Raw genomic sequence first — 26,553 nt, 5'->3', positions numbered from 1 at the left:
TTCTCCTCTTCCCCAGGACAGTCTGTTGTGTTGAGTCAATCCCCTTCACTCTCTTCTTCCCCCTGACAGTCTGTTGTGTTGAGTCAATCCCCTTCCCTCTTCTCCTCTTCCCCAGGACAGTCTGTTGTGTTGAGTCAATCCCCCTTCCCTCTTCTCCTCTTCCCCAGGACAGTCTGTTGTGTTGAGTCAATCCCCTTCCCTCTTCTCTTCTTCTCCCTGACAGTCTGTTGTGTTGAGTCAATCCCCTTCCCTCTTCTTCCCCCTGACAGTCTGTTGTGTTGAGTCAATCCCCTTCCCTCTTCTTCCCCCTGACAGTCTGTTGTGTTGAGTCAATCCCCTTCCCTCTTCTCCTCTTCCCCGGAACAGTCTGTTGTGTTGAGTCAATCCCCCTTCCCTCTTCTCCTCTTCCCCAGGACAGTCTGTTGTGTTGAGTCAATCCCCTTCCCTCTTCTCTTCTTCTCCCTGACAGTCTGTTGTGTTGAGTCAATCCCCTTCCCTCTTCTTCCCCCTGACAGTCTGTAGTGTTGAGTCAATCCCCTTCCCTCTTCTTCCCCCTGACAGTCTGTTGTGTTGAGTCAATCCCCTTCCCTCTTCTTCCCCCTGACAGTCTGTTGTGTTGAGTCAATCCCCTTCACTCTTCTCCTCTTCCCCAGGAGAGTCTGTTGTGTTGAGTCAATCCCCTTCCCTCTTCTCTTCTTCCCTCTGACAGTCTGATGTGTTGAGTCAATGCCCTTCCCTCTTCTCTTCTTCACCCTGACAGTATGTTGTGTTGAGTCAATCCCCTTCCCTCTTCTCGTCCCCCTGACAGTCTGTTGTGTTGAGTCAATCCCCTTCCCTCTTCTCGTCCCCCTGACAGTCTGTTGTGTTGAGTCAATCCCCTTCCCTCTTCTTCCCCCTGACAGTCTGTAGTGTTGAGTCAATCCCCTTCCCTTTTCTTCCCCCTGACAGTCTGTTATGTTGAGTCAATCCCCTTCCCTCTTCTCTTCTTCACCCTGACAGTCTGTTGTGTTGAGTCAATCCCCTTCCCTCTTCTTCCCCCTGACAGTCTGTTGTGTTGAGTCATTCCCCTTCCCTCTTCTTCCCCCGACAGTCTGTTATGTTGAGTCAAACCCCTTCCCTCTTCTCTTCTTCCCTCTGACAGTCTGTAGTATTTGGTTGGTTAGCATCTCCTGGTTCCTTCTCAGTAATAGCCGTTATAATAATTTAATCCTGCAGAGTTCTGGTTCCTTCTCAGTATGGCCATTATAATAATTTAATCCTGCAGAAGTCAACTCAACAAGGTCGTTAGTGACGCGAGGAACGAGATCTCCATTCCAGCAATTTGCTGCCGACGCTCAGAAAACTCTGACAATTTCCCAAGTGTTGATGAAATGTAGAGCACAGCTAACAATAAGAAAGGAGGGGAGGAAGGATCTTAGCTGAGCAGGAAATGAGCCAGTTTCACTTCAAAAATGGAAAGTCATTTGGGCTTTGTTTTGAACAGGATGTCTTTTAGGGCGAGATGGAACTTAATGCCAGTTGTTTTAGGTTGCTAGTTTCCACATATATTTTCACTCTGTTACAATGAGAGAGAGAGAGAGAGAGAGAGAGAGAGAGAGAGAGAGAGAGAGAGAGAGAGAGAGAGAGAGAGAGAGAGAGAGAGAGAGAGAGAGAGAGAGAGAGAGAGAGAGAGAGAGAGAGAGAGAGAGAGAGAGAGAGAGAGAGAGAGAGGGAGAGGGAGAGGGAGACGGAGACGGAGACGGAGACAGACAGACAGACAGACAGACAGACAGACAGACAGACAGACAGACATAACCCCCCCCCCCAAGTGTAACTACCTCTTTTGGAATTTAAAGTATTTCACTGATTCCAGGTTTGCAAATTCCATTTCGCATTTCACCACTTCGCAAACATACTGAAAGGTAGAGACACCACTTCCCCAACATGCTGAAAGGTAGAGACACCACTTCCCCAACATGATGAAAGGTAGAGACACCACTTCCCCAACATGCTGAAAGGCAGAGACACCACTTCCCCAACATGATGAAAGGTAGAGACACCACTTCCCCAACATGCTGAAAGGCAGAGACACCACTTCCCCAACATGATGAAAGGTAGAGACACCACTTCCCCAACATGATGAAAGGTAGAGACACCACTTCCCCAACATGATGAAAGGTAGAGACACCACTTCCCCAACATGATGAAAGACAGAGACACCACTTCCCCAACATGATGAAAGGTAGAGACACCACTTCCCCAACATGATGAAAGACAGAGACACCACTTCCCCAACATGCTGAAAGACAGAGACACCACTTCCCCAACATGATGAAAGACAGAGACACCACTTCCCCAACATGATGAAAGACAGAGACACCACTTCACCAACATGATGAAAGGTAGAGACACCACTTCCCCAACATGATGAAAGGTAGAGACACCACTTCCCCAACATGATGAAAGACAGAGACACCACTTCCACAACATGATGAAAGGCAGAGACACCACTTCCCAAACATGCTGAAAGACAGAGACACCACTTCCCCAACATGATGAAAGACAGAGACACCACTTCCCCAACATGATGAAAGGTAGAGACACCACTTCCCCAACATGATGAAAGGTAGAGACACCACTTCCCCAACATGATGAAAGGCAGAGACACCACTTCCCCAACATGATTAAAGACAGAGACACCACTTCCCCAACATGATGAAAGACAGAGACACCACTTCCCCAACATGATGAAAGACAGAGACACCACTTCCCCAACATGATGAAAGACAGAGACACCACTTCCCCAACATGATGAAAGACAGAGACACCACTTCCCCAACATGATGAAAGACAGAGACACCACTTCCCCAACATGATGAAAGGCAGAGACACCACTTCCCCAACATGCTGAAAGGTAGAGACACCACTTCCCCAACATGATGAAAGGTAGAGACACCACTTCCCCAACATGCTGAAAGGCAGAGACACCACTTCCCCAACATGATGAAAGGTAGAGACACCACTTCCCCAACATGATGAAAGACAGAGACACCACTTCCCCAACATGATGAAAGACAGAGACACCACTTCCCAAACATGATGAAAGACAGAGACACCACTTCCCAAACATGCTGAAAGACAGAGACACCACTTCCCCAACATGATGAAAGACAGAGACACCACTTCCGCAACATGATGAAAGGTAGAGACACCACTTCCCCAACATGATGAAAGGTAGAGACACCACTTCCCCAACATGATGAAAGGCAGAGACACCACTTCCCCAACATGATTAAAGACAGAGACACCACTTCCCAAACATGATGAAAGGTAGAGACACCACTTCCCCAACATGATGAAAGACAGAGACACCACTTCCCCAACATGATGAAAGACAGAGACACCACTTCCCCAACATGCTGAAAGACAGAGACACCACTTCCCCAACATGATGAAAGACAGAGACACCACTTCCGCAACATGATGAAAGGTAGAGACACCACTTCCCCAACATGATGAAAGGTAGAGACACCACTTCCCCAACATGATGAAAGGCAGAGACACCACTTCCCCAACATGATTAAAGACAGAGACACCACTTCCCAAACATGATGAAAGGTAGAGACACCACTTCCCCAACATGATGAATGACAGAGACACCACTTCCCCAACATGATGAAAGACAGAGACACCACTTCCCCAACATGATGAAAGACAGAGACACCACTTCCCCAACATGATGAAAGGTAGAGACACCACTTCCCCAACATGATGAAAGGCAGAGACACCACTTCCCCAACATGATGAAAGGCAGAGACACCACTTCCCCAACATGATGAAAGACAGAGACACCACTTCCCCAACATGATGAAAGACAGAGACACCACTTCCCAAACATGATGAAAGGCAGAGACACCACTTCCCCAACATGATGAAAGACAGAGACACCACTTCCCCAACATGATGAAAGGTAGAGACACCACTTCACCAACATGATGAAAGGTAGAGACACCACTTCACCAACATGATGAAAGGCACAACAACAGATGGCCTGTGTTTTTGAGACTTCCTCAGACTGTCTGTGTCCGGATTCTCCAAACTTCGCTCTGAACTTCTCTTTAATCTAATGCAGTCAAATCCATGACGGAGATTGTGCAACTGTAAACTTTCTGGGAGATGTTTTTATGGAGTCGAAGTGCGGACAGTTATTGATGCAGTAATTAGATGAGAGCCTTGACATTTGACATCTCCAGACTTGAGACCGAGTTGGAAATGTCACCCTATTCCCTACATAGAGCACTAATTTAGACCAGTGCCCTATGGGAGTAGTGCACTACATAGGGAATAGGAGGGTGACATTTTGTTCCCCAGACTTGGCGTGTGTGTAAAGTACTAATTAATGGATTCAACTGGCGATGTTTATGCTATAACATGATGCTCCAAATTGCTGTATCACAAGAATCCATAATTTGTTTGTATTTATTTTATTGATCGGTTATGTATTTTTGTCTCGTCTCCATCACTCCGCCTGTGCTGTGTCCATCTTTCTACTCCCACAAAGACACCAAGGCCCTCCCACTGACACCAAGCCCCATCCCTGACACCAAGCCCCTCCCACTGACAACAAGCCCCTCCCAATGACACCAAGCCCCTTCTCTGACACCAAGCCCCTCCCCTTGACACCAAGCTCCTCCCCTGACACCCAGAACCTCCCCTTGTCAACAAGCTCCTCCCCGGACACAAAATCCCTCCCCCTGACAACAAGCTCCTCCCCCTGCCACTCACAACAACAAAGATGAAAGATCACCTCTTTCTCAAAGCAGTTTCAACTCTCTTTTTGCATTTGAGTTTTGGTCCAACAGAATGAGGTTTGGTCCAACAGAATCAGGTTCGGTCCAACAGAATGAGGTTCGGTCCAACAGAATGAGGTTCGGTCCAACAGAATGAGGTTCGGTCCAACAGAATGAGGTTCGGTCCAACAGAATGAGGTTTGGTCCAACAGAATGAGGTTCGGTCCAACAGAATGAGGTTCGGTCCAACAGAATCAGGTTCGGTCCAACAGAATCAGGTTCGGTCCAACAGAATGAGTTTTGGTCCAACAGAATGAGGTTTGGTCCAACAGAATGAGGTTTGGTCCAACAGAATGAGGTTTGGTCCAACAGAATGAGGTTTGGTTCAACAGAATGAGGTTTGGTCCAACAGAATGAGGTTTGGTTCAACAGAATGAGGTTTGGTTCAACAGAATGAGGTTTGGTTCAACAGAATGAGGTTTGGTCCAACAGAATCAGGTTTGGTTCAACAGAATCAGGTTTGGTCCAACAGAATCAGGTTTGGTCCAACAGAATCAGGTTCGGTCCAACAGAATCAGGTTTAGTCCAACAGAATCAGGTTTGGTCCAACAGAATCAGGTTCGGTCCAACAGAATGAGGTTTGGTCCAACAGAATGAGGTTTGGTCCAACAGAATCAGGTTTGGTTCAACAGAATGAGGTTCGGTCCAACAGAATCAGGTTTGGTCCAACAGAATCAGGTTTGGTCCAACAGAATCAGGTTTGGTCCAACAGAATCAGGTTTGGTCTAACAGAATCAGGTTCGGTCCAACAGAATCAGGTTTGGTCCAACAGAATCAGCCATATGGACACATTGAGACATTATTTCACTGTAATAGAGGACAAGTTTTTATGTCTCATCTCCCAAAATGGAGAACAAAGCAGACTTCTAAAATATAGAACAGACCCCTTCTAAAGTGGGATAGACTAGAATTGTGGGAAAGGAAGGCTCAGTTTCTGTGGAGCGCGGCATTGTGGTAGCCACAGATTGTTATGTGCTACCTGTCTAGTCTGTGTTTTACGGAAGTGCATAAACAATACCTGTTTATATCAGGAATTGGCAACTCGTTCTAATTTAGAGAAGTAAAGATCTCCTTATCCAGGTAGGCGTGATTGATTTCAACACCTAAACAAAGTGATCAGGCTGTGTTGTTCATACCAGTTCAGAGGGTTGGAGACAGACAGGACAACAGAACACAAACCCAGAAACACGAACAACGCTGAGACCGGAACAGAATACAAACCCAGAAACACGAACAACGCTCAGACGTGACACTAGAACAGAATACAAACCCAGAAACACGAACAACGCTGAGACCGGAACAGAATACAAACCCAGAAACACGAACAACGCTGAGACCGGAACAGAATACAAACCCAGAAACACGAACAACGCTGAGACCGGAACAGAATACAAACCCAGAAACACGAACAACGCTGAGACCGGAACAGAATACAAACCCAGAAACACGAACAACGCTGAGACCGGAACAGAATACAAACCCAGAAACACGAACAACGCTGAGACCGGAACAGAATACAAACCCAGAAACACGAACAACGCTGAGACTGGAACAGAATACAAACCCAGAAACACGAACAACGCTGAGACCGGAACAGAATACAAACCCAGAAACACGAACAACGCTGAGACCGGAACAGAATACAAACCCAGAAACACGAACAACGCTGAGACCGGAACAGAATACAAACCCAGAAACACGAACAACGCTGAGACCGGAACAGAATACAAACCCAGAAACACGAACAACGCTGAGACCGGAACAGAATACAAACCCAGAAACACGAACAACGCTGAGACCGGAACAGAATACAAACCCAGAAACACGAACAACGCTGAGACCGGAACAGAATACAAACCCAGAAACACGAACAACGCTGAGACCGGAACAGAATACAAACCCAGAAACACGAACAACGCTCAGACCGGAACAGAATACAAACCCAGAAACACGAACAACGCTGAGACCGGAACAGAATACAAACCCAGAAACACGAACAACGCTCAGACGTGACACTAGAACAGAATACAAACCAAAATGACGATCCCGGGGATCAGGAGCGGACCAGTCACCCCTGCTGATGCGCGGGAACCTGACAGATCGGCTGAGGCAGAGGAACCTGGAGCGGTTCCCGGAGCCAACGTCATTTACTCTGACACCAACAAAAATGTAAAAATACACTCCCTGATGCTTCCCTTAGGTAAAACACTTCCCGTTATTCTGTAACGATGTGCGCTGAGAGTCAGGAAGCAAGTTCAGGGAGTGTTTTAATAAATAACACAACTAAATACAAAACAAGAAACACGAACAAGGCCGAGACGTGACACTGGAAAATAAACAACAACGTCTGGGGAAGGAACCAAAGGGAGTGATAGATATAGGGAAGGTAATCAGGGAGGGGATGGGAGTCCAGGTGAGTCTGATGACACACAGGTGTGTGTAACGATGGTGACAGGTGTGCGGCCATAACGAGCATCCCGGTGACTTAGAGGCCCGGAGAGGGACAGTTGACCACTTCCTAGCACGTGGGTTTGTGCTTGAGATATTGTTGATGAGACCAGTGTTATTTTCTATAATACCTGCGTCAGGAAGTGAATCGATATTAGTGAATATACATTATGCATGATTCTGATCAAATTTGAAACAAAGAAAATAATTTTAATTGGCAGACTTGGAACGCAAGATAAGGAATTATTGCAAAAGTAAAACAATTTTGATAAAAAATAATTTAAACACTTATGGTTGTCGAAGGCTTATATTTAGCCTCGGTATAATTTTACAAGCCCTGCATTTATTAGATTACTGCTGACTGTATATATAGTGAATCGTCCATCTGTTTGAAAACACAGAGATGTGATTTTTTTTTGTTTTTTAGGCCATATCACCCTACTGTCAACCTAACACATGGTGGCAGAGACTAAACAGCTTGAAGAGCCAGTGATACTGTAACAGACCCTACATTTAGTGTGCCTCCCAAATGAAACCCTATCCGGCTATATAGTGCACTACATTAGACCAGAGCCAGTGATACAGTAACAGACCCTACATTTAGGGTGCCTCCCAAATGAAACCCTATCCAGCTATATAGTGCACTACATTAGACCAGAGCCAGTGATACAGTAACAGACCCTACATTTAGGGTGCCTCCCATATGAAACCCTATCCGGCTATATAGTACACTACATTAGACCGGAGCCATGTCATAAGTAATACACTATATAGGGTACCATTGGGGAAGCTCCCCCACGATACTGTGAGGACTTCTGAAGACAGGCAGACTGTGTCAGGGTAGTAAGATACTGCGTGGTAACTAAGGGTAACAGTAGTCAAGGATTTTCATGGAATCTGCTCTCGTTCCTCTGAAAGTGTGAACTCCAAAGTTACAGTTACCTTTTTAACGATTTGTCTCAACCTGGGGTCACTAGAGAAGAGAGAGAAACTGATTGGTCCCAGAGTTAGTGTCTCAACCTGGGGTCACTAGAGAAGAGAGAGAAGCTGATTGGTCCCAGAGTTAGTGTCTCAACCTGGGGTCCCTAGAGAAGAGAGAGAAGCTGATTGGTCCCAGAGTTAGTGTCTCAACCTGGGGTCACTAGAGAAGAGAGAGAAGCTTATTGGTCCCAGAGTTAGTGTGTGAAATGTTATCATATTACACATATAGTGCACTACTGTTGACCAGGACCCATAGTGCACTACTGTTGACCAGGACCCATAGTGCACTACTGTTGACCAGGACCCACAGTGCACTACTGTTGACCAGGACCCATAGTGCACTACTGTTGACCAGTACCCATAGTGCACTACTGTTGACCAGTACCCATAGTGCACTACTGTTGACCAGTACCCATATAGCACTACTGTTGACCAGTACCCATAGTGCACTACTGTTGACCAGTACCCATAGTGCACTACTGTTGACCAGGACCCATAGTGCACTACTGTTGACCAGGACCCACAGTGCTCTACTGTTGACCAGGACCCACAGTGCTCTACTGTTGACCAGTACCCACAGTGCTCTACTGTTGACCAGGACCCACAGTGCACTACTGTTGACCAGGACCCACAGTGCACTACTGTTGACCAGGACCCACAGTGCACTACTGTTGACCAGGACCCATAGTGCTCTACTGTTGACCAGGACCCATAGGACTCTACTGTTGACCAGGACCCATAGTGCTCTACTGTTGACCAGGACCCATAGTGCTCTACTGTTGACCAGGACCCATAGTGCACTACTGTTGACCAGGACCCATAGTAGACTACTGTTGACCAGGACCCATAGTATTCTACTGTTGACCAGGACCCACAGTGCTCTACTGTTGACCAGGACCCATAGGACTCTGCTGTTGACCAGGACACACAGTGCTCTACTGTTGACCAGTACCCACAGTGCTCTACTGTTGACCAGGACCCACAGTGCACTACTGTTGACCAGGACCCACAGTGCTCTACTGTTGACCAGGACCCACAGTGCTCTACTGTTGACCAGTACCCACAGTGCTCTACTGTTGACCAGGACCCACAGTGCACTACTGTTGACCAGGACCCACAGTGCACTACTGTTGACCAGGACCCACAGTGATCTACTGTTGACCAGGACCCACAGTGCACTACTGTTGACCAGGACCCATAGTGCACTACTGTTGACCAGTACCCATAGTGCTCTACTGTTGACCAGGACCCATAGTATTCTACTGTTGACCAGGACCCACATTGCTCTACTGTTGACCAGGACCCATAGTGCTCTACTGTTGACCAGGACCCATAGTATTCTACTGTTGACCAGTACCCATAGTGCTCTACTGTTGACCAGGACCCATAGTATTCTACTGTTGACCAGGACCCATAGTGCACTACTGTTGACCAGGACCCATAGTGCTCTACTGTTGACCAGGACCCATAGTATTCTACTGTTGACCAGGACCCATAGTATTCTACTGTTGACCAGGACCCATAATGCTCTACTGTTGACCAGGACCCATAGTGCACTACTGTTGACCAGGACCCATAGTATTCTACTGTTGACCAGGACCCATAGTATTCTACTGTTGACCAGGACCCATAGTGCTCTACTGTTGACCAGGACCCATAGTATTCTACTGTTGACCAGGACCCATAGTATTCTACTGTTGACCAGGACCCATAGTAGACTACTGTTGACCAGGACCCATAGTAGACTACTGTTGACCAAGACCCATAGTAGACTACTGTTGACCAGGACCTGACCAGGACCCATAGTATTCTACTGTTGACCAGGACCCATAGTAGACTACTGTTGACCAGGACCCATAGTATTCTACTGTTGACCAGGACCCATAGTGCACTACTGTTGACCAGGACCCATAGTAGACTACTGTTGACCAGGACCCATAGTAGACTACTGTTGACCAAGACCCATAGTAGACTACTGTTGACCAGGACCTGACCAGGACCCATAGTATTCTACTGTTGACCAGGACCCATAGTAGACTACTGTTGACCAGGACCCATAGTTCACTATATTGGGGTAGGGTGCCATTTGAGCTGAAGCCAGCGTATGAGGGGAGGAAGAGGAGGAGGAAGAGGAGGAAGTGGAGGAAGAGGTAGTGTCCCTGAAGAAGATGAGGAGGAGGTAGTGTCCTCGATGAAGAGGAAGAAGAGGAAGTGTCCCTGAAGAAGAGGAGGAAGAGGAAGTGGTAGTGTCCCTGAAGAAGAGGATGATGAGGTAGTGTCCCTGAAGAAGAGGAGGATGAGGTAGTGTCCTTGAAGAAGAGGAGGAAGAGGAAGTGTCCCTGAAGAATAGGAGGATGAGGAAGTGTCACTGAAGAAGAGGAGGATGAGGAAGTGTCCCTGAAGAAGAGGAGGATGAGGAAGTGTCCCTGAAGAAGAGGAGGATGAGGAAGTGTACCTGAAGAAGAGGAGGAAGAGGTAGTGTCCCTGTAGATGAGGAAGTGTCCCTGAAGAAGAGGAGGATGAGGAAGTGTCCCTGAAGAAGAGGAGGAAGAGGTAGTGTCCCTGAAGAAGTGGAGGAAGAGGAAGTGTCCCTGAAGAAGAGGAGGAAGAGGAAGTGTCCCTGAAGAAGAGGAGGAAGAGGAAGTGTCCCTGAAGAAGTGGAGGAAGAGGAAGTGTCCCTGAAGAAGAGGAGGAAGAGGAAGTGTCCCTGAAGAAGAGGAGGAAGAGGAAGTGTCCCTGAAGAAGGGCTGGAAGAGGAAGTGTCCCTGAAGAAGTGGAGGAAGAGGAAGTGTCCCTGAAGAAGTGGAGGAAGAGGAAGTGTCCCTGAAGAAGAGGAGGAAGAGGAAGTGTCCCTGAAGAAGAGGAGGAAGAGGAAGTGTCCCTGAAGAAGAGGAGGAAGAGGAAGTGTCCCTGAAGAAGAGGAGGATGAGGAAGTGTCCCTGAAGAAGAGGAGGAAGAGGAAGTGTCCCCGAAGAAGAGTTGTTTAGAAAAGGGGGAATGAGAGAAAGAAACAACAACGAAGGCAGATATATAAAAAATAAAATAAAGATAATCAAAAATGAAAAACCAGTCTGTTCGAATCTGTTGTTGGAGAGGATGTCCTTCCACCAAGGTGAGTTTATCACAGCAAATGACCTGCATGTTTCGAGTGCTGTCTGCAGCAGGAGAACATTCCCGTCAGCATGGTTGATAACCTGGTCTTTCTCTAGACACAGTCATTTTTCACTAGACAGGTATATACACGGAGAGATACACAGAGAGGCCAGGTAAGGACCTGCAGGGGAATCCTCTGGGACCGAGCCCTGTGCAGTGCTGCTTTTCTCTCTGACAGCATCCCAAACGACACTCTGTTCCCCCAAGGCTCTGGTCAAAAGTAGTGCACTACAAATGGAATAGGGTGCCATTTGGGAGACATTCACTTTCCTGCTCTAACTACATCCTCTAATACACACTGCCCAGTCCTGGAGATAACACTACCCTCTAATTCACACTGCCCAGTCCTGGAGATAACACTATCCTCTAATTAACACTGCCCAGTCCTGGAGATAACACTATCCTCTAATTCATGATCCTCTAATTCACACTGCCCAGTCCTGGAGATAACACAATCCTCTAATTCATGATCCTCTAATTTACACTGTCCAGTCCTGGAGATAACATTATCCTCTATTTCACACTGCCCAGTCCTGGAGATAACACTATCCTCTATTTCACACTGCCCAGTCCTGGATATAACACTATCCTCTAATTCACACTGCCCAGTCCTGGATATAACACTATTCTCTATTTCACACTGCCCAGTCCTGGAGATAACACTATCCTCTAATTAACACTGCCCAGTCCTGGAGATAACACTATCCTCTAATTCACACTGCCCAGTCCTGGAGATAACACTATCCTCTAATTCACACTGCCCTGGAGATAACACTATCCTCTAATTCACACTGCCCTGGAGATAACACTATCCTCTAATTCACACTGCCCAATCCCGGAGATAACACTATCCTCTAATTCACACTGCCCAGTCATGGAGATAACACTATCCTCTAATTCACACTGCCCAGTCCTGGAGATAACACTATCCTCTAATTCACATTGCCCAGTCCTGGAGATAACACTATCCTCTAATTAACACTGCCCAGTCCTGGAGATAACACTATCCTCTAATTCACACTGCCCAGTCCTGGAGATAACACTATCCTCTAATTCACACTGCCCAGTCCTGGAGATAACACTATCCTCTAATTCACACTGCCCAGTCCTGGAGATAACACTATCCTCTAATTCACACTGCCCAGTCCTGGAGATAACACTATACTCTAATTCACACTGCACAGTCCTGGAGATAACACTATCCTCTAATTCACACTGCCCAATCCTAGAGATAACACTATCCTCTAATTCACATTGCCCAGTCCTGGAGATAACACTATCCTCTAATTCACACTGCCCTGGAGATAACACTATCCTCTAATTCACACTGCCCAATCCCGGAGATAACACTATCCTCTAATTCACACTGCCCAGTCCTGGAGATAACACTATCCTCTAATTCACACTGCCCAGTCCTGGAGACAACACTATCCTCTAATTCACATTGCCCAGTCCTGGAGATAACACTATCCTCTAATTAACACTGCCCAGTCCTGGAGATAACACTATCCTCTAATTCATGATCCTCTAATTCACACTGCCCAGTCCTGGAGATAACACTATCCTCTAATTCATGATCCTCTAATTCACACTGCCCAGTCCTGGAGATAACACTCTCCTCTAATTAACACTGCCCAGTCCTGGAGATAACACTATCCTCTAATTCATGATCCTCTATTTCACACTGCCCAGTCCTGGATATGACACTTCCCTCTAATTCACATTGCCCAGTCCTGGAGATAACACTATCCTCTAATTCACACTGCCCAGTCCTGGAGAAAACACTTCCCTCTAATTCACATTGCCCAGTCCTGGAGATAACACTATCCTCTAATTCACACTGCCCATGTAATTGTGAACGTAGGAAAAGGAGAGGGGAGGAGAGTGGTGGTACAATGGAGAGGAGAGGAGAGTGGTGGTAGAATGGAGATGAGAGGAGAGTGGTGCTAGAATGGAGAGGAGAGGAGAGTGGTGGTAGAAAGGAGAGGAGAGCAGAGGAGAGTGGTGGTAGAAAGGAGAGGAGAGGAGAGGAGAGGAGAGTGGTGGTAGAGAGGAGAGGAGAGGAGAGTGGTGGTAGAAAGGAGAGGAGAGGAGAGGAGAGGAGAGGAGAGGAGAGGAGAGGAGAGGAGAGGTGAGGAGAGGAGAGGAGAGTGGTAGAATGGAGAGGAGAGGAGAGGAGAGTGGTGGTAGAATAGAGAGGAGAGTAGAGTAGAGTAGAGTAGAGGAGAGGAGAGGAGAGGAGAGGAGAGGAAAGTGGTGGTAGAATAGAGAGGAGAGGAGAACGTAGGAAAAGGAGTGGAGTTTGTGAAGACAAGGAAGTAGGAGTTCCAAAGGATTTTAAACCCCCCCTTTTGTTTCCTCAGTTCTGCTTCACCCGTAGAAATGTCACTTCCACATCAGTTGGAGGCGGTTGATATAAAGACGAACCTGGATATAAATGTGACTCTGGGAACAGTTCAGTTATCCACCAATCAGAGTGAGAATGAGCAACAACGAGGCTTTTCGCTCGTCTGAAAACCTCGACCTCCACAGACATTCTAACCGCTGGAAAATGAATGGTATATTAAATGACGTGTCGTGTTGTGCATCTGCTGCAAGCGGGAGAGAACCGGTCCGGTCCGACATGGACGTTCTCAATGACGATTTCATTCCAAATTCAAGAGCTGGGCCACGAAATGTTGGCATTCACAGGAGCTGAGCGGATCGTGACCTTCCTGAGTTCTCTGCTGCTGAGGAGAAATGTAAACCGTCACCGGGATGAAATAGAAGTGTATCGGGTAGAGTCCCCAGTGGACGGGACTCTCCCTCTCCTCCTCACTCCTTTACTTATCCCTCCCTCCACTCCTATCTGTGCCCCTCTCTACTGGGCAGACAGGGGGGAGCGGAATAGATGAGAAGGGAGATTACATCAGGAACCACAAGAGGAGGGTGCTAATGGCATTGGCTGTGAAGGAGACCCCCTTTTTCAAGAGGAGGGAGGGAGGGAGGGAGGGAGGGAGGGAGGGAGGGAGGGAGGGAGGGAGGGAGGGAGGGAGAGAGAGAGGAGAGAAGAGAAGAGAAGAGAAGAGAAGAGAAGAGAAGAGAAGAGAAGAGAAGAGAAGAGAAGAGAAGAGAAGAGAAGAGAGGAGAGGAGAGGAGAGGAGAGGAGAGGAGAGGAGAGGAGAGGAGAGGAGAGGAGAGGAGAGGAGAGGAGAGGAGAGGAGAGGAGAGTGGTGGTAGAATGGAGAGGAGAGGAGAGGAGAGTGGTGGTAGAATAGAGAGGAGAGGAGAGTGGTGGTAGAATGGAGAGGAGAGGAGAGTGGTGGTAGAATGGAGAGGAGAGGAGAGTGGTGGTAGAATGGAGAGGAGAGGAGAGTGGTGGTAGAAAGGAGAGGAGAGGAGAGTGGTGGTAGAATAGAGAGGAGAGGAGAGTGGTGGCAGATAGGAGAGGAGAGTGGTGGTAGAATGGAGAAGAGAGGAGAGTGGTGGTAGACAGGAGAGGAGAAGAGAGTGGTGGTAGAATGGAGAGGAGAGGAGAGTAGAGGAGAGTGGTGGTAGACAGGAGAGGAGAGGAGAGTGGTGGTAGAATGGAGAGGAGAGGAGAGTGGTGGTAGAGAGAAGAGGAGAGTGGTGGTAGAATAGAGAGGAGAGGAGAGTGGTGGTATGAAGGAGAGGCGAGTGGTGGTAGAATGGAGAGGAGAGGAGAGTGGTGGTAGAATGGAGAGGAGAGGAGAGTGGTGGTACACAGGAGAGGAGAAGAGAGTGGTGGTAGAATGGAGAGGAGAGGAGAGTAGAGGAGAGTGGTGGTAAACAGGAGAGGAGAGGAGAGTGGTGGTCGAATGGAGAGGAGAGGAGAGTGGAGGGGAGGAAGGTAGGAGAGGAGAGGAGAGGAGAGGAGAGGAGAGGAGAGGAGAGGAGAGGAGAGGAGAGGAGAGGAGAGGAGAGGAGAGGAGAGGAGAGGAGAGTGGTGGTAGAATGGAGAGGAGAGGAGAGTGGTGGTAGAGGAGAGGAGAGTGGTGGTAGAGGAGAGGAGAGTGGTGCTAGACAGTGTGCTGTGTTCCTTCCTCTGACTGTGTTTGCATGATACATGACACATTCACACCTCAGGGGACTGCAGAGATGACCTTGACTCTCTGATACCACTTGATGTCTTCTGTTGTCTGTGGACCTTGTGTCTGTCCTGGGTGGTGCTGTGTACAAACGCTTCTAATTCATCTAGCAATAAACTTAGAGATTTATATGGTGAACAGTTTGGTAGAGTTTTATATGGGAATAGTTTAGTAGAGATTTATATAGTGAATAGTTTAGTAGAGATTTATATAGTGAATAGTTTAGTAGAGATTTATATAGTGAATAGTTTAGTATAGATTTATATAGTGAATAGTTTAGTAGGGATGTATATGGTGAATAGTTTACTAGTTGAGTTTCTGGATGTTCAAGTTAAGGTCAGATTATAGAAAGTAATTTACAATATACTGTCATTTTTTCCCATCCAAGATGGGCTGATCTTTTGCTCATCTAATTTGTACTTTATTTCACGGGCCCTTGGATTTTTGGGGTGACGACAGAGTAGCTACATTTAATCATCTTTAAATGCAGAGAGCGAGAGAGAGAGAGAGAGAGAGAGAGAGAGAGAGAGAGACAGAGAGAGAGACAGAGAGAGAGAGAGAGAGACAGAGCGAGAGAGAGAGAGATACAGAGAGAGAGAGAGAGAGACAGAGAGAGAGAGAGAGAGACAGAGACAGAGAGAGAGAGAGAGAGAGAGAGAGAGAGAGAGAGAGAGAGACAGAGAGAGACAGAGAGCGACAGAGAGCGAGAGAGAGAGAGAGACAGAGAGAGAGAGAGAGAGACAGAGACAGAGAGAGAGAGAGAGAGAGAGACAGAGAGAGAGAGAGAGAGAGAGACTCCCAGAAGGAGCAGTGTGTTCTCGTCTCGTGTTTAACAGGTCCTGAGCAAAGAGCAAGGAAGAAAACCAGCCTTTTCTCTTCATTTCCGATGATTCCCGCACATTTATATATATATATATATATATTTTTTAAAGAAGATCCACTCAAAGAAAATGAATGAGAAGTCCTTATTTCAGGACTATTTTAATACGAGCTGTAACAGGTGAACATGTAAATGGAGATTTTACTTCCTGTTTTAAAGGACAAGATAATTATCTACTTCGTCTTTTATCTAGTTTTTTTTTTCTCCACATTTTAAATTTACCTCATGACTCTTAGAGTACATTGGTCTACTCTGGACTCAACTCATGACTTTTAGAATACATGGGTCTACTCTGGACTCAACTCATGACTTTTAGAATACATGGGTCTACTCTGGACTCAACTCATGACTCTTAGAATACATGGGTCGACTCTGGACTCGACTCATGACTTTTAGAATACATGGGTCTACTCTGGACTCAACTCATGACTCTTAGAATACATGGGTCTACTCTGGACTCAACTCATGACTCTTAGAATACATGGGTCTACTCTGGACTCAACTCATGACTTTCAGAATACATGGGTCTACTCTGGACTCAACTCATGACTCTTAGAATACATGGGTCTACTCTGGACTCAACTCATGACTCTTAGAATACATGGGTCTACTCTGGACTCAACTCATGACTCTTAGAATACATGGGTCTACTCTGTACTCAACTCATGACTCTTAGAATACATGGGTCTACTCTGGACTCAACTCATGACTCTTAGAATACATGGGTCTACTCTGGACTCAACTCATGACTCTTAGAATACATGGGTCTACTCTGGACTCAACTCATGACTCTTAGAATACATGGGTCTACTCTGGACTCAACTCATGACTCTTAGAATACATGGGTCTACTCTGGACTCAACTCATGACTCTTAGAATACATGGGTCTACTCTGGACTCAACTCATGACTTTTAGAATACATGGGTCTACTCTGGACTCAACTCATGACTCTTAGAATACATGGGTCGACTCTAGACTCAACCCATGACTCTTAGAATACATGGGTCTACTCTAGACTCAACCCATGACTCTTAGAATACATGGGTCTACTCTGGACTCAACCCATGACTCTTAGAGCTGTTTGCTCTTGAATTTCAGAATGAATTACATGGATTACAAAAATGTATTATTAAATAAGGAATTTGGATAAATGTAATTAGTGATCAAGTACAAAAAATATATTACTTTTAATTGTTTTTTTTACAGTTAAGTGAACATACTTAAATATATAAGATAAATCCCATCACTTCATGTCAATTATTTCCTGCAATTTACAGTCAACGGAAATAAAACAATCAAACAATCAAGCTATAATATTTTGTTTAGTCAAAAAAGTAATTAGATTAATTTATATTTAAGTGAAAAACCTTTTAATTATTGACAACACTAAATTGTTCTTAGCTTTTGCAAAGTTTTTTTTGTCACCCTGCATCGCTCAGGCTAAATGACTCACTCTCTGAATCATATGAAAGTTAATGTCTTCAGGCTAAATGACTCACTCTCTGAATCAAATGAAAGCTAATGTCTTCAGGCTAAATGACTCACTCTCTGAATCAAATTAAAGCTAATGTCATCAGGCTAAATGACTCACTCTCTGAATCAAATTAAAGCTAATGTCATCAGGCTAAATGACTCACTCTCTGAATCAAATGAAAGCTAATGTCTTCAGGCTAAATGACTCACTCTCAGAATCAAATGAAAGCTAATGTCATCAGGCTAAATGACTCACTCTCTGAATCAAATGAAAGCTAATGTCATCAGGCTAAATGACTCACTCTCTGAATCAAATGAAAGCTAAATTCATCAGGCTAAATGACTCACTCTCTGAATCAAATGAAAGCTAATGTCATCAGGCTAAATGACTCCCTCTCTGAATCATACTGTGTGAAAGCTACTCATCACCTCACCCTTTCTCTTCAGTCAGCACATCCCAGCGTGCTGCCTGGCCAGACTGGGGTTGGTTGTCAACAATAGCAAGTGAGATGAATTGATTTTGTGTTAGCTGTGTTGCAAAATGAACTCCATATAAATTGCCTTTGCTTTCTCATCTTCCTTCATGGCTGACGATTCAGTTTATCGAATCGACATTAAATGAGCTCTCCTTGAATTATATCTGCCAATTATGGAGCATTCAGAAACCATTCATCAGGGTCGATACAATTCTCCCTGGTATTATTTGTATTTTTCTGAGGCAAAATCACATTACATAATCATAATGGTATACTTCAACAAAACAGATTCTTAAATGAATCCCTCAGTGTTGAATCCACACTTCAGAGATGCCAACTTGGAACTCGAATATCTCTAGAACAGAACGTGGGATCTGATCTTCTCTGTTTGTTTCCATTTTCTCTCTCTGATGTAGCCAATCAGCATTCTAATACACCTCGCAAAATCACTTTAAAAAAATATATATATATTTTTAATTTAACCTTTATTTTTACAGGTTTTTCTCATTGAGAAAACATCTCTTTTCCAAGAGAGACCTGGTCCAATAGCAGCAGGGGGGGGAACACAGTTTCAGACAAAACATCTCACATTCACTAACACAACAATAAACACAGCTATAGACACACATACAGTACAACAATTATATATTACGTAAAAAAACAAACACGAAAGTCTTGACTAAAAAACAGCTGTCCTAAAGACAATTCCACTCGTCCGTGACATTGACATCGATCAAGTGTTTAAACTCCACCAACGAGACTCGATCATTAAAAATAAAACGTTCAGGAGAGAATTCCAGGACGACGGGAGCTGAGTCACTAAAACTATTTCTACCATGACCTGTTCTAATTCCTGGTTCTGTTAGAAGCAATTGAGAACGGGACCATAATTGATACTTACTTAGAGACCTGATTAAAAAAAAAGTTTGTTTAAAGAACAGAGATAACTTAGTATGATGTCTGTTAGAAAACGGTTATAACCCTGATGTAACACTTCCTGGATAGCGGACTGATGGTCAGTAAACCCACTATAATTACCGTTATACGTGGTCGGTGGTAAACAACTACAGAGATATTTAAACAATAAGGCACTAGGAGGTGTGGTTCACTGGCCTAAACACCACGGCTAAGGGCTGTTCTTTATGCCCGACACAACGCGGAGTGCCTGGATACAGCCCTTATCCATGGTATATTTTGCCGTATACCGAGATCCCCCCCGAGGTGCCTTATTATTATTATAAACTGGTTATCAACGTAGTTAGAGCAGCAAAAATGAAAACTGTTTCGTCATATCCGTGATATACGGTCTGATATACCACTGCTGTCAGCCAATCAGCATTCAGGGTTCGAACCACCCAGCTTCTAAACCTGATTTTAACACTGCCTGTATAGCAGACTGATGATCAGCTAAACCCTGAGTCTATAAGCCCCTTCATGAACCTTGGTGAAAACCATAACATGTAGTTTGTGTACTAAATGCTGTCTGCTAAAGTACTAGCTCAGACATAACATGTTGTTTGTGTACTAAATGCTGTGTACTAAAGTACTAGCCCAGGCATAACATGTAGTGTGTGTGCTAAATGCTGTCTGTTGAGTACTAGCTCAGGCATAACATGTTGTTTGTGTACTAAATGCTGTCTGTAGAGTACTAGCTCAGACATAACATGTTGTTTGTGTGCTAAATGCTGTCTGTTGAGTACTAGCCCAGGCATAACATGTAGTTTGTGTACTAAATGCTGTCTGTAGAGTACTAGCTCAGACATAACATGCTGCAACAGTGGATGTAACAGCATGATATTCCACGCAAACAGAGCAACAGACCTGCGGTAAACAGCTTATCCTCTTGTTTTTGTAGAGAATCACAAGTGGCCGTCCGTTAATGGGCTGGAATGGTCGTGTTTTTCTGAGTCCTAATCAGCCAATAATGGGATTTGTAAAAGCCTGTGAATGTGTTCCCCATTAATCATGGATGGCTGTGGATGTCAGGATTACGTGGGACGTGTCACTCTCTCCCTGCGTCCTAAATCACACCCTATTTTCTCTGTAAATCACTTATTTTCAAACCAGAGCCCTATAGATATTACTATTGGGCCCTGGTCTAAAGTAGTGCACTATATAGGGAATAGGGTTCCGTTTGGGAATGTGTCACTCCTGTAGCAGACTGACTAGGAAGCCATGGTCGCTCCCCTCGGTCCCTGGCCACCCGGAAGCCATTTTGGCTCTTCTAAATTCATTTGCCAGCTGTACGGAGAGGATTCGCTGCCAGTTTCCCCTCACACAGCTTTTTTTTTGTCGATATGTGACAGACAATTCAATGTTTTTGTTTGTCGTGTTTCGGTTCAAGGCCGCGGCGTCTGGTTTCTGTCTCCAAGGGGTTAGGATTTACAGGGGTTTGTGTGTTGAGGGTCAGTTGAACGAATTGTTCATAATGATATCTCTATGGTTTCTAGCTATTGTGTTCGTGTTATGTAGGGTGTCTGCCCACTCTGCCCAGATTGGCTGAAAATAAGCTTTGGGTGATGAAAATATCACTTCCTTATGTTATAAAATACATTTTACCCAGACAAATATGATTCGTCATATTCTGAATCGTTCAGTGAATCGTTCAGTGAATCGTTCAGTGAATCGTTTAGTGAATCGTTTAGTGAATCGTTTAGTGAATCGTTCAGTGAATCGTTCAGTGAATCGTTCTCTAACATTATAACTGTATATCCCAAAAAAGACAGATTTCTTAAACCTATTACGATCCGATAATAATCACCGAGCTCTGTTGACAGAGCGCTGTAGGTTTCAACCTTGACGACTTTTAATGATTTTACATTTTGTGGGTGTCGTCTTCAAAGTTGTTTCCCGAGGGTCACAGAGGGTTTAAATTAGCAGGACACGAACTGAATTAAAACGTAAAAAGGCTTTGAAAACTTTGCTCCTTTGACATTTCACAGAGATACACTTGATTTGTTTTAATAGAAATCTCAGAAAAAATAACAGGAATGTTGCATTAATATAAAAAGTGTATTCATTTAAAACGTGTAATTATTAAATTAAAACGTGTAATTATTAATATAAAACGTGTAATTATTAATATAAAAGTGTAATTATTAATTTAAAAAGTGTAATTATTAATATAAAAAGTGTAATTATTAATTTAATTGTGTAATTACTAATTTAAATGTGTAATTATTAATATAAAAAGTGTAATTATTAATTTAAAACATGTAATTATTAACATAAAAAGTGGACACTAAAATATGAAATGACTTACATGTAAAGTCTCAAAATTGATATACGTTGGTTTTGAGTGTCTTTCTTCACCCCTCCTGATTGACCCCTTCCCCCTCCTGATTGATCCCTTCCCCCTCCTGATTGACCCCTTCCCCCTCCTGATTGACCCCTTTCCTTCCCCCTCCTGATTGACCCCTTCCCCCTCCTGATTGACCCCTTACCCCTCCTGATTGACCCCTTTCCTTCCCCCTCCTGATTGACCCCTTCCCCCTCCTGATTGACCCCTTCCCCCTCCTGATTCACCCCTTTCCCCTCCTGATTGACCCCTTACTCCTCCTGATTGACCCTTTTCCTTACCCCTCCTGATTGACCCCTTTTCCCTCCTGATTGACCCCTTCCCCCTCCTGATTGACCCCTTCCCCCTCCTGATTGACCCCTTCCCCCTCCTGATTGACCCCTTTCCTTCCCCCTGCAGGTTTGACTGAGGCTGAATATAAATCAGGCATCAGAAGCGTTGCTGAACTCTACGTCTGTGTGGTCTGTTCTCGCCTAAATGGGTCTAAAATGAGTTTGATTCATTTACTACTGGCTCGGCGTGACTCTCTTGACCAAACGCCTCCAACTTGATCACTTTATAAATATATTAAATATTAAAACCTTCACGGTTAAAGACAGCGCTGAAAATAGCAAGGAGAGAACATTTATATGGCAGAATGTTCCACATTACAAAGACAAATTTAGGGGCCGAGACTAATCGCGTCGGTGTAATTTGTAAGTTAAGGATCATCTATTTTCTCCAGCTCCTCCGTCTGCCTCAGATTCAAATATAGTTCTTTATGATAAATTCAATCAAATGGTACTTTGCAGTTAAACACTAGATATAATGCTTTGCATAAAAAATTAAACACCCCCCTGCCGCCGCCCCCCCCAAAAAATCATCATTTAGAAATTCAACCGATTGGCCAAATGTGTTTCCATAATTAAGTTTTAGCTTCTCATAGACTAGTGTAGCAGAATGAGCCTCTATGAGAGCAGCCAGGTTCTATCTAGGAGGAGTTAAAGACCCCTTTGTGATGTCACCAGGTGATGCACAGAGCAGAGGGTGAAGCCAAGCAGTAGAGAAACAAGAGACTTGGAGGGAAACAAGTTACAACTCTAAATGTGGTGTCTTACCAGACACAATGAAACTCTTTCACTCCATATAAAACCACCTTGTCTGTGTCCTAAAAATAGCACCCCCCAAACTCCCTGTATAGTGCACTACATGGCCCTGGTCTAAATTAGTGCACTATGTAGGGGAATAGGGTGCCAGTCCTGGTCTAAAGTAGTGCACTATGTAGGGGAATAGGGTGCCAGTCCTGGTCTAAAGTAGTGCACTATGTAGGGGAATAAGGTGCCAGTCCTGGTCTAAAGTAGTGCACTATGTAGGGGAATAGGGTGTCATTTGAGATGCAGTCTTCTCTAACTAATATGAGAGGTATTGACAAGTTGACTGCACCGAGCTGTCTGTCTGAACTCCTGGCACACAGCTCGGACACCCACGCACATACCCCACAAGACATGCCACAAGAGGTCTCTTCACAGTCCTCGAGTCCAGAACAGACAATGGGAGGCACACAGTATTACATAGAGCCATGACTACATGAAACTCAATTCCACTTCAATTAACTGACACAAGCAGTAAAATAAGGTAAAAAAAAAAAAAACAGATTAAAAAAAGACCTTGTGGAACAGCGGGGACTGTGAAGCAACACAAACACAGACACATACATACAGATACATGCACACACACACACGATAACACACACACATACACATGGATTTAGTACTGTAGATATGTGGTAGTGGTGGAGTAGGGGACTGAAGGCACACCGTGTATTGTGAAATCTGTGAACGTACTGTAATGTTTTTAAAATTGATTCAACTACCTTTAGTTTACTGGACTCCAGGAAGAGTAGCTGCTGCCTTGGCAGGAACTAGTGGGGATCCGTAATAAACCCCAGGAAGAGGAGCTGCTGCCTTGGCAGGAACTAATGGGGATCCATAATAAACCCCAGGAAGAGTAGCTGCTGCCTTGGCAGGAACTAGTGGGGATCCATAATAAACCCCAGGAAGAGGAGATGCTGCCTTGGCAGGAACTAATGGGGATCCATAATAAACCACAGGAAGAGTAGCTGCTGCCTTGGCAGGAACTAATGGGGATCCATAATAAACCCCAGGAAGAGTAGATAATGCCTTGGCAGGAACTAATGGGGATCCATAATAAACCCCAGGAAGAGGAGCTGCTGCCTTGGCAGGAACTAATGGGGATCCTTAATAAACTCCAGGAAGAGTAGATAATGCCTTGGCAGGAACTAATGGGGAACCATAATAAACCCCAGGAAGAGTAGCTGCTGCCTTGACAGGAACTAATGGGGATCCATAATAAACCCCAGGAAGAGTAGATAATGCCTTGGCAGGAACTAATGGGGATCCATAATAAACCCCAGGAAGAGTAGCTGCTGCCTTGACAGGAACTAATGGGGATCCATAATAAACCCCAGGAAGAGTAGCTGCTGCCTTGGTAGGAACTAATGGGGATCCATAATAAACCCCAGGAAGAGTAGCTGCTGCCTTGGCAGGAACTAATGGGGAACCATAATAAACCCCAGGAAGAGTAGCTGCTGCCTTGGCAGGAACTAATGGGGATCCATAATAAACCCCAGGAAGAGTAGCTGCTGCCTTGGCAGGAACTAATGGGGATCCATAATAAACCCCAGGAAGAGGAGCTGCTAATTGGCAGGAACTAATGGGGATCTATAATAAACCCCAGGAAGAGTAGATAATGCCTTGACAGGAACTAATGGGGATCCATAAACAACCCCAGGAAGAGTAGCTGCTGCCTTGGCAGGAACTAATGGGGATCCTTAATAAACTCCAGGAAGAGTAGATAATGCCTTGGCAGGAACTAATGGGGAACCATAATAAACCCCAGGAAGAGTAGCTGCTGCCTTGACAGGAACTAATGGGGATCCATAATAAACCCCAGGAAGAGTAGATAATGCCTTGGCAGGAACTAATGGGGATCCATAATAAACCCCAGGAAGAGTAGCTGCTGCCTTGACAGGAACTAATGGGGATCCATAATAAACCCCAGGAAGAGTAGCTGCTGCCTTGGTAGGAACTAATGGGGATCCATAATAAACCCCAGGAAGAGTAGCTGCTGCCTTGGCAGGAACTAATGGGGAACCATAATAAACCCCAGGAAGAGTAGCTGCTGCCTTGGCAGGAACTAATGGGGATCCATAATAAACCCCAGGAAGAGTAGCTGCTGCCTTGGCAGGAACTAATGGGAATCCATAATAAACCCCAGGAAGAGTAGCTGCTGCCTTGGCAGGAACTAATGGGGATCCATAATAAACCCCAGGAAGAGTAGCTGCTGCCTTGGCAGGAACTAATGGGAATCCATAATAAACCCCAGGAAGAGTAGCTGCTGCCTTGGCAGGAACTAATGGGGATCCATAATAAACCCCAGGAAGAGTAGCTGCTGCCTTGGCAGGAACTAATGGGGATCCATAATAAACCCCAGGAAGAGTAGCTGCTGTCTTGGCAGGAACTAATGGGGATCCATAATAAACCCCAGGAAGAGTAGCTGCTGCCTTGACAGGAACTAATGGGGATCCATAATAAACCCCAGGAAGAGTAGCTGCTGCCTTGGCAGGAACTAATGGGGATCCATAATAAACCCCAGGAAGAGTAGCTGCTGCCTTGACAGGAACTAATGGGGATCCATAATAAACCCCAGGAAGAGTAGCTACTGCCTTGGCAGGAACTAATGGGGATCCATAATAAACCCCAGGAATAGTAGCTGCTGCCTTGGTAGGAACTAATGGGGATCCATAATAAACCCCAGGAAGAGTAGCTGCTGCCTTGACAGGAACTAATGGGGATCCATAATAAACCCCAGGAAGAGTAGCTGCTGCCTTGGCAGGAACTAATGGGGATCCGTAATAAACCCCAGGAAGAGTAGCTGCTGCCTTGGCAGGAACTAATGGGAATCCATAATAAACCCCAGGAAGAGTAGCTGCTGCCTTGGCAGGAACTAATGGGAATCCATAATAAACCCCAGGAAGAGTAGCTGCTGCCTTGGCAGGAACTAATGGGAATCCATAATAAACCCCAGGAAGAGTAGCTGCTGCCTTGGCAGGAACTAATGGGGATCCATAATAAACCCCAGGAAGAGTAGCTGCTGTCTTGGCAGGAACTAATGGGGATCCATAATAAACCCCAGGAAGAGTAGCTGCTGTCTTGGCAGGAACTAATGGGGATCCATAATAAACCCCAGGAAGAGTAGCTGCTGCCTTGACAGGAACTAATGGGGATCCATAATAAACCCCAGGAAGAGTAGCTGCTGGCTTGACAGGAACTAATGGGGATCCATAATAAACCCCAGGAAGAGTAGCTGCTGCCTTGACAGGAACTAATGGGGATCCATAATAAACCCCAGGAAGAGTAGCTGCTGCCTTGGCAGGAACTAATGGGGATCCTTAATAAACCCCAGGAAGAGTAGCTGCTGGCTTGACATGAACTAATGGGGATCCATAATAAACCCCAGGAAGAGTAGCTGCTGCCTTGGCAGGAACTAATGGGGATCCATAATAAACCCCAGGAAGAGTAGCTGCTGCCTTGACATGAACTAATGGGGATCCATAATAAACCCCAGGAAGAGTAGCTGCTGCCTTGACAGGAACTAATGGGGATCCATAATAAACCCCAGGAAGAGTAGCTGCTGCCTTGGCAGGAACTAATGGGGATCCATAATAAACCCCAGGAAGAGTAGCTGCTGCCTTGGCAGGAACTAATGGGGATCCATAATAAACCCCAGGAAGAGTAGCTGCTGCCTTGACAGGAACTAATGGGGATCCCTAATAAACCCCAGGAAGAGTAGCTGCTGCCTTGACAGGAACTAATGGGGATCCATAATAAACCCCAGGAAGAGTAGCTGCTGTCTTGGCAGGAACTA

The sequence above is a fragment of the Oncorhynchus clarkii genome, chromosome 18 (assembly GCF_045791955.1).
Source record: "Oncorhynchus clarkii lewisi isolate Uvic-CL-2024 chromosome 18, UVic_Ocla_1.0, whole genome shotgun sequence".
Lineage (NCBI taxonomy): Eukaryota > Metazoa > Chordata > Actinopteri > Salmoniformes > Salmonidae > Oncorhynchus > Oncorhynchus clarkii.
Note: the sequence above shows the minus strand (reverse complement) of the source record.